Source organism: Empidonax traillii, unplaced genomic scaffold (genome assembly GCF_003031625.1).
Source record: "Empidonax traillii isolate 1590-97213 ecotype Southwest subspecies unplaced genomic scaffold, ASM303162v1 scaffold1008:size296636, whole genome shotgun sequence".
Classification (NCBI taxonomy): Eukaryota; Metazoa; Chordata; class Aves; order Passeriformes; family Tyrannidae; genus Empidonax; species Empidonax traillii.
This window is the reverse complement of record NW_020956201.1, coordinates 200554-210376: the sequence shown is the minus strand read 5'-3', so window position 1 is coordinate 210376 and position 9823 is coordinate 200554. Positions and strand designations below refer to the sequence as shown.

Sequence of the window (9823 nt, the reverse complement as noted above, 5' to 3'; positions counted from 1 at the left end):
CAAGACTCTTTATTTACTCTTAGCAAACCAGACATTTAAGATTCAGCACAGAAACGTTTGAACTTAAATGTTTTCCAAAATGTTTGTATCATTTAAACGTGGCACTAGCTGACTTTCTTAAGCCTTGGTTAGATGTCTCCGGGAGACCGGGTTACTGTACTACAAACTTGGATTTCGGTATTAAGCAGTGTTACTGATGGCTGGCACTGCTTAACAGAAGTAAAGTGACTAGGAGCCTGGTTTGCCAGCACCTGTATAAATCCAGAGAAAAATGGTGCTGTGTACCCTGTACTCCCTGCTGATATTTTCAGGCATAAGGGTGGAAATCAATTTGTAAACCTCCTTTTACGAAGTGCCTGGGAAAGCCAGCCAGGCGGTGGTCGAGTGGGGTTAAATTCACCCTATGCGTAGTCTCTCTTCCCTTCCAAAAAAACTTTTAGGGGTCAACCACTAAGAAACCACTGGCAGCCACCAGTCCGGGCCTGTCTCCACGGAAGAGTCGCGAACTGTCCCCGCGGGCCAAGAAACCTGGACGACGACAGGACTGCTCTTGCGGTGACGGTAACTCCGCGGCGATGGAAACGCTCGAGTCTTTACGCGGTTTCATCCGGGCGGGCGGGCGGGCGGGCCTGACCCCGGGACAGCGATCTCGTGTCAGGCAAGCGGGCGGGCGGCAGGCGCTGCCCCGGCTCCTTGCCCGCTGCCTCCCCGGGTTCGCTCCCAGCCGCCCCGCCTCCTGCCCCGACGGCCGCTCGCTCCTGCTCCTGCTCCCGCTCCTGCTCCCGCTCCTGCCCCGCCCCGCCCGCGCGGCCCTTCGCGCTGCCGGAGCGTCAGCGGGAATTTCCAGCCAGGAAGTGCGGCGGGCCGGGGGCAGGGGCGGAGGCTGCGCAGGCCGGTGCCGCTCGGCTGCCCTGGCCGGCGGGGCGGGCGGGGAAGACGGGGAAAGTCCGCGCCGAGCGGAGCAGAGCGGAGCCGGGGCGCGGGCGGCACGCCGCTTCCATGGCGCGGCGCTGAGGGACCCGCCGGCGGCACACCGACACCGCGACCTGCAGCAGCAGCAGGAGGAGGAGGAGGAGGCGCCGCCAGCCCTGCCCTGCCCCGGTGAGCCCCAGGCGGCCCCTGACCCGCCGCTCGCCGCTCGCTCTCTCCGCTGCCCGCTGGCTGCTCTCCCAGCTCGGGCTGCGCTGCGCTGGGCTGGGCTGGGCGGCGGCGGCGGCGGCGCGGGGAGCGCGGCAGCCCCCGGAGCGGAGGTTTGCCGGCGGGGAGCGCGTCCCCGGGAACAGCCCCGCGCCTGCCACCTCGGCCCGGGCGCGGAGCTCCCGCTGGAGCGCCGGGAGGAGCAGCCCCGGGATTCGCCCGCGCTCGGCGCGGCGGCGGCGGCGGCGAGCCGGGGGAGCGGGCGGGATGCCGGGCGGGGCTTTCCTGCTGGGATGGTACAGGGGGTCTTCCTGGCGAGAAGAGGGGTGTCTGTGACAGACACCTAAGGTGAAAAATTCTGAAAGCCCGAGCTGTGCTGACGGCGTGGCGGGTGCTCGTAGGGCGAAGGAGGTGCTGCTGCTTTTGTCAGTTTTGGTTTCGAAGGTGACACTCGTACGTGCTTCCACCTGAGAACCGGCCGGGAGTGCCCGCCGGGGCACGGCATCAGAACGTGGGTTTGGTACTGGCAAAGCTTCGGGTGTTCTCGTCTTGGGTGGTGCCCAAGAGTGTCGCAGACAGTGTTTTAAAAGAATCTGCTTTAAAAGGTAGGAAGTAGTGAGGTTTTTAAAGGTAATTTAGCAGTAAGTGATGAAACTGAAAAGTTCTCATCACGAGGAGAAGTGTTATTAGACTAATTGGTGTGTGACACTTGACTTAGAACCCAAGAATATCCAACTTCTCATCATCACAATTATTTTTTTTTTGCCTATTGATGCTTTGTGCTTTGACGGTAACTTTGGTAAAAAAGTGCTGTTGACGTTTTATGTGAACATAAAGTGGAGTATTATGTCTGTGACACATGCTATGTGTTGTTGGGCCATTATCATAATGCAGCATATTACTGTGTAATTTCATTCAAATAAGTGAATTTGAGTGCCTGTAAGCATTTGGGGAATAAGACTTAAGAGACAGGGGATCATCTGTTGTTTCAGCTTCCTGTTTTAAAACGCTCAAAATCTTTGCTTAAGAATAATATTTTAAAGGAAATACAGATTGTTATTATTTTTAAAAGTAGTTTTAAAGTGCTGATCATATTTGACATTTTGTGCTTCAGAAGTTCTCTTTTCAGTTACTCTGTTCAGAGAGAAAAGTGGATGAATTCTTTGCCTTGACACCTCGTGTCTTACATTCTGAGATGCTACACCACCACTGTCAAGCTCACAGAACAGAGCTGAAAATATAGCACTTTGATTTTACTGACATCTGGAGTCTCTGTGCTATGTACTGTGTAGTATCAACTTTTGCAATAGTGTTTCAGTCAAAGCAGTTCTATTCTCTCAGAAAAGAATTTAAAAGAATCTGCTTCCCCTTCTAGGAAAGCATTAACAGAGACGTCATTCTAAGATATCCTGTCTGCAATGTTTTGTAATCTACAGAAGTTACTACAGTTTAACTAAGAAAATGAAAGATGATAAAGCAGCCTGTAACCATCCAGAAGCAGATGCTCTGTTCTGCAAACTTCTCTGGCTCAAGAATTTAGCTAACAGTTATGCTGAAATATTATTGTCAGGATTTGCCACAGTTTGTGGAGATTTCAAGGAATCTCAGTGCTGAAATCTGTGCAAATAACTTAATCTGAAATATTTCTTTCCACCCTTTATAAGGAGAGAAATATCAGTCGGTGGTAGTCATCGAAAAATGGAGTCATTTTCTCATGCAAGAAATGAATACGCTGACTAGAGATAAGATTGTAAAATTGAGAACAGCTTTGTATCACTTTGCATCGTGTTGTGTGCTTTTAAACAACAGTGTTATAGCAGATAAACGTCATACCTGTGTTTGGTTCATTCTGGCAGCACCTTGGTAATGTTTTTGTAGTATTTATTTTTGAAATCAGAAAAGTTTGCTGGGAGAGAGAAAAAGAGAATCTTGGAAGAGGCTGACAGGGTGGAAAGCAGACAGAGATATTTCACTGATGTGCACATTTGAAAATTTCCTGCTTCATTTGTTGAAAAACAGCAGTTCTAATTGTTTCTCAGTTACTATGTATTTGACTTTAAAAATCAATTTTAATAATAAATTTAAATTTGCATTTTTTCATTGAAGTGGCATTACATGAATTCATTAGGATACCTACAAATAAATACCATTTATGCAAATTTGCTGATTTAATAGATTTTAGAGTTTCCTTTGCCCAAAAAATTCCCATGCCACTGTCACATGAATACATGCAAACTCCAGAAATACGTTCAGTTAGGAATTCATGTTGTTGTGTTTATTGCTGAGCCTGGAAGGATAGAAACTAAGTTTGAAGGCCTGTGAGCCTTTACTATCAAGAGTGCTTCTTATATACAAAGTAGATTTTGGATTTGAAGTTGCAAAGATACAGTGAAAGGCAATGTGTTTTTTACTAACTTACAGTTGGTTTTCTGATGCAGTGATGACGAAATTCTGTGGTCTTCAGAGATTCTGGTTAATTCTGTGTTTTCATAGATCGTTTCAAAATAACTTGCTAAGATATTTTCACCTATCAGTGCTGTTTGCCAACTCTGAATTCAAAAGTATCAGTCTTAAAGAAAATTGTTACTCATTTATGTAAAGAACTAATGACAACTCTAAAGTTAGCTAAAAAATCTTTTTTCTAACATGTTGATAGCTTTCTTTTGGTTCTCAGACAAAATAACAGCTGTTATGAGACAAAGAGGAAAGAATGTTTCAGGCAGATAATGAAAAACTAGTTGCTGGTTTTGGTCACTTTTAGCTCTGACACAGGTATTTTAGAAGTGGAAGTTGTCATTTGATGTCCTCTTAACAAGCTGTGAACCTTTTATGAAGTTCTACATTGATAAGATCATAATTACAGTTGCCATTAACTGTGCCCTTAGGTCAGTCAGGCACTAAGTTTGCATCCAACTTCGAGCATAGAAATAATTCACTGGATGTTCCTCAGTGCTTTCACTTAAACATATGTATTTTGCTGAAGCACTGTTGACAGTTTCAAAAGTAAGGCCTTAAAAGATGTTTCAAATTATTATTGTTTCAAGGTAAAATCCATTGTTTAGCATTTAAGTAAAGCTGACAATGTGTGGGGAGGAAGCTACTATTGCTGCTACTAGCATTATTTCCCCCTTTCAACTTTTATGTTCTTTTGAAAATTAGTGACACAGATAGTTTTTTTTTTTTCTTCATTTAAAATGCTAAACTGAAATATCTCTGTTTCATTGCATTCTTCAAGCAAATTGTACTGGTATCAACAGGTCAAGTGCACAGTAGGTCTGAGTTCTGTCGTGTTGGGGCTTTGTGTGTTGTTTTGGGGTTGTTTTGGTTTTTTGTTTGTTTGTGTTTGGTCCTTTTTTTTTTTTTTTTTTTTTTTTTTTTTTTTTTTTTTTTTTTTTTTTTTTTTTTTTTTTTTTTTTTTTTTTTTTTTTTTTTTTTTTTTTTTTTTTTTTTTTTTTTTTTTTTTTTTGGGTTTGGCTTTATTTTTTGTTTCTGCTAAAGATCATATTTCTGTTTAAACATGGACAGATTTTAACATACGAATGAAGTAAAAATGAAGTAAGCAGGTGATTTTTTTGGTCTCATTAGTTTACTCCAAGTGGGTTTTGTTGTGTCATAGGTTACTATAGAAAATTAAGACTGCAAGAGTTTTACCATTTCTTTGTAAAAAGCAAAAAAATTAGCCTTAGTAACCACTTTGCATTTATAGATTTGAAAACTAGGGTATAGCTGTGACAGTGCTGGACTCAGTTCGACCTGTTTGGTTCCACTTACTGGTGTTAGTAAATTGACTGTTTCTGTCACGTTATATTTTCAGTGGCTGTTTGGAACCTACAGGGCACTTTTGTGACTGCAGTGCTGAGAGCCCTTGATATTTATTGCCTGAGCCTTCTTCTGCCCCTGTTGTTCATGAAGTAAGGGACTGTCTTTAGTAAGACCCCAGGACTTGTGTAAGTGAACCTGGTGATAACAGGAAACCTTATGTCAACTAGACTTCTGAAATCTTGGGTTTACTTGTTACTTGGCTTCTCAGAAACACTGTTCTTCCCATGCTCCCCTCCCACCACTCTCCTCCTCCCCGCCCACCCCAAGAAAAGGGAAAAGTTTGAAGTTTAATATTGGTGATTCATGACACTTAAGGCTTATGCAATGGGTATGTGTGGCTTGTTAATTTAAAATTTTACTTTCATGAACAACTTCTTTATGAAATAGAACTATTTGTAAAGAACATGTCAGTCTTTTTTTTTTTTTTTTGATCTGTAGGAAAAGTAACAGCATTTTAACATGATATTCAGGTTAGTTCAAGCAGCATTAGCACCCCACGTGGCTAAAATACAGTGTAGTTACTAGAGCTGTTTTGCTGTGTTGAACCTCAGTATTTTTACATATACTTAGCATTACACATGTACCAGAATATGCTTGCCATATGTTTGAATACTGTTTATTCCTTTGGTTTAAGTCGCTTTGAATGTGTTTTAACAAAAACATTCTAACTTTATTCCAACAATATCGTGGAAAAACAGTTTATATGTTTATGGCATTTCAGTGTTTCCTCTTGACATACTGGTTCACTACTTTGATACTTGGGAAAGGAATAAAACAAAAGTTCTGTTTGCACAGATAATTAATAGAGCAACCATTCAGGTAGTCCAGTTACTCTTTGCCAAGTGAATTTTTTTATGCTATGATTTTTTTTCTTCAAATTTAGTAGTTACCTACTGTAATACATTTGATTCTAGACTTTGAATCATAAAATAATTTTACATCCAACAATTCTGATTTAGAGCATCACACTTTTGAAATCTCTTAAATATTTGTAATTAAGTTCTTAAATATTTTGTTGGTTTTATACTGTTGTTAAATAATGCATCTGCTCACAGCTGATAATATTTGAAAAATTTAAATTCAACAATTTTAAAATTTTAAAAATACACAGACACAACTGCCAGGTCCCACCCAACAGGAAATAATAAGCAGACTTAATTAGTAAGAAGAGGAGGCAATTTGTGTTGTTATGTTAGAAAAACAAACAGTGTCATTTAGGGTTATGTAGTGTTATTGCAAATGCAACAGTCTGTGGAGAAGAAAAAGTCTGCAGAAGAAAGTAGAATCTTTGATAAAAATGTCTCTCTGCCCAAACTTTTCCTTAATTGTATGCTGAGAAATTACACTCAAATCTTTATTGAGTGATTACACATCTTTGTAGTACCTGAAAGAATGTAAAAGATACAACTTCCTTTTGCTGCTTTAGCGGAAATTGAGCACTGTTGAGTTGTATACTGAGAATATAGTTTCCTTAAAACAGCTCCCTTCAGCCCCAGGTATTGAAGTCACAGATGAGAGAAGAAACAGTAGTAAACATTTAACATTTAAAGGCAGGTTTCAAATCTGTTTCATTACTGAGTTAAAAACCTCTCTAAAATAACATAGTTGATGGGGCTTCTTGTCAACCTGAGCAAATTAGCAATCACTTCTTGTGTTTAGCATGTTTTTCTTTCCTATTTGTGGTAAAGATATCTATGCCAATATTGTGGGTGACAGTATGCATGATGTTCCCTTATATTTTGGTTCTGTTTACTTCATGTAATACAGAATACTTTGATTGTTTATCACCTCTTATTTTGAATAAAATAGTTTTTACTCTGGAGCTGTACTTTTGGTATTCTGGGAAAAATAACTGAGTTCAGGAGAAAAGAACTGCTGGATGAATTCAAGAGGTGGCCAGAAGCAGGGTGAAAAGGCCATGCATTGAAAAGGGGTGGGCAGCGTCCTGACTTTGAAGGGACTGTGGTGGTGAAGACTTGAGACTACACAACTTGGATCAGTATCTCAGATCTGTCAGGGCAGCATGCTCTGGCCTCTAGCCAAAATCATCTCAGCAGCTCTTGTCCTCCTTCCCTCCCTGACCCAGCAATTCCAAGTCTCTATTGCACAATACTTTTTCCCAGCATCTCTGGGAAATTTTGATCTCTAGAACAATTGTCTCTATAGAGGTAGAGATGTTTTGCAAAGGGTAGAAGAGTGAGGCTCAAGGATAGTTGCCACTTAAGTAAACAACGCCAGGTAAAACACACAGTAGAGACTGTTCAGCACAGCAGTTACTGTTCCTACCTCAGTATTTCGTAGCTGCTGTTCCTAAAAACATAGTCCTCTGCAGTCAGATAGCCTGCCACGTTTTATAGCCCTGATGTAGCAAAAATACATTTTCAATATAATATATAAAGCACAAATGTCTTTGCTTCTTTTTCATCCTCATTCCTCTCTGTTTTTAGTAAGCAAAATAAACAGGCTAAGAACATAACCACAGTGGATTTCATTGCTTTCATTCAGTGTTCAGTTAAGTTTATTTTTAACAGGTAAATTACAGTGAAAGCCAAGTTAAAGAGAAAAAGCACTCTGCTGGAAAACTTTCAGGAAGTGTTGTTCTTTCTGTATATCAGGACAGTTGAAGTATAGTAGTTGAGTTTCTCATCTTGAGGCTTGCTTTCTGAATCCCAGCCTTGAAAGGTGAGAACAGGTTGATGTAAAACATCTCATAAAGTAAGTGATGAATGTTCTTCAATGAAGAAATTTATTTAAACCATCAGACTGGTTGCAGTTCACAAGTGCAATGGACTGGGTAATAAAGATCATCATGGTTGTCTGTAGAAAGGTAATAGAAAGTCCCGTTCCAAGTTTGTAGGGATTGGATTAGATAGTGGTATCAAAGAGGACAACAGTTTACCTCATGCTTTATATTCAGGCTAGAAAGTTGAAGAGGAGAAGTAGAGGGAAGGATCTGGACTCTGAAAAATCAGAAGTGTTGAAAAAAGTTGGGTAGGGAAAGTTGTCTTGGTTTTTAAAAGGTAAACACAGTGCGTATTGGAGAACAGGGAAGAGCTCTGAAATCAAATTATTTAGATAAACAGCAGTGAGAATTCTTGTTCCTGGATGAGAGAATTCCTACGTTAATTATATTGTTTCCATTTTAAATGCCTGATCCTTTTGAAGCTTTAAAACAATTATTCAGAATGCAATAAATGAAGTCATGTTCTTCCAGCTGTGCCTCCTTGTTCTTTGTACTGTTTGGTTCCTGAGGAGGAGGAGTGATGGCGAAGTAACTGCCATTCTGTTTGCTTGGTTGTTTGGTGCAACCCCATCATCTTCCATATCTGTGTATGTACAACTTCCTAGAAGCTGGGTTTTTTCTCCTTTTTTAAACCTTTTTCACAGTGGCAATTGACCTGCTGTGAGGAGAAAGGAATCCTGCACGTGTATGCATATGCACACACACACACACACACACACCCCCGTCAGTAGGTACAGCTGTGTGGCTTGGGGCAAGCTTAGCTGGATTTTACATTTTCCCACTGCACTAGGAGCTAAATGCAGATGCTTCACCCACCTTTAAATTTTCACACTTAAAAATACTGTGAATTGAAATGTCTTGTTTCCTAAGCCTTGTTATCTGAAAGACTTCAGACAATCTCCAGGGTGGAGACTGCTGTGGTTGCTCGTGGTCTGCAGATGTTGGGCTATTTTTTTTTATTGTAGATGCGAGTTTGCAGTACAAGTTGTGGGAATTGGAGGATATGCAGGAAGCAGGCATATATAATAACGTGAACTTCCACAAAACAATTTTAATCCAGTCATCTTCCAAGGAGAGAGAGGTGGCAGTCTCTGCCTCATAATACAGCTCATGCAGGGAGAGAATGAACAAAGCTACACGAGGTAGATGCTAATCTTACCACTTGATGCATGTAGGAAAGGTGTGAAGAAATTGGAGCAGTAAGGGAAGAGGACAATTAAAAGTAACACAGCTAATGCTAGGGACTGTTTTTCTGCCATGTCTTTTTGGTTTTTTGATCATTATCGACTCTCTGGATTTGCACCAATTTTCATGTAAGAAGAGGAAGTGTAGAGATTTTTTAACTAAATAAATCCTAAGGAAACAAATTCTAGTTTGGAGGTAGGGGTCCCAGAACACTTGTGTCATTTGTTTGGCTTTGAGGAGGACAAAACATACAGTGAAACTGAGAGTGTTTTCAGTCATTTGGAAGGGTCATTTGAAACTGCTGGGTTAATCTTTGTCTAGGCCCTGAAAAGGCAATCAAGTGTCGGTTCACATGCACAAAGATGTATGTTTGCACATATAAATCATAATTTGTTTATAATAAACTGTCTTAGCATTCAGACCTGAGAGAAAGTCTTTAACCTTCCCCCCCACCCCAAACACTGCAGCTGACTGTTGAACACGAAAGATCTCAAGTAACAGTAGTCTGTGCTGTTGGTGCAAGAGAGATTATATTTAATACCTGGTTAGACATTCATTAGGTACAAACCTGCAGCAAGTGGGTAGTGTGTGGGTAGTTGCCTTGCTGCTTCCAAGTGTAATGTTCATAGAATCATAGAATAGTTTGGGTTGGAAGGGACCTGAAAGATCATCTTGTTCCACCCCCCCCTGCATCATGGGCAGAGGCACCTCCCACTAGACCAGGCTGATCAAAGCCCTATCCAACCCGGCCTTGAACACTTCCAGGGCTGGGGCATCCACAGCTTCTCTGGGCAAACTGTGCCAGTGTCTCACCACCCTCCGAAGTGAAGAATTTATTCCTTCTATCTGATGTAAACCTACCCTCTGCTGGTTTAAAGCCATTTCCCTTTGCCCCATCACTACATACCCTTGTAAAAAGTCCTCTCTGGCCTTCCT

General features: G+C 41.5%; 1 protein-coding gene across 3 annotated transcripts in view; it reads left to right on the top strand.

Annotated features, from left to right (window-relative positions):
* The first annotated feature begins 974 nt into the window (after positions 1-974).
* Positions 975-9823, top strand: part of NFKB1 (nuclear factor kappa B subunit 1) — a 56625-nt gene continuing 47776 nt past the window's right edge. For all 3 annotated transcript variants that reach the window (XM_027904092.1, XM_027904093.1, XM_027904091.1), the window contains exon 1: positions 975-1101. The gene's annotated coding sequence lies outside the window, so the exon portion shown is untranslated. The remainder of the gene's footprint in view (positions 1102-9823) is intronic.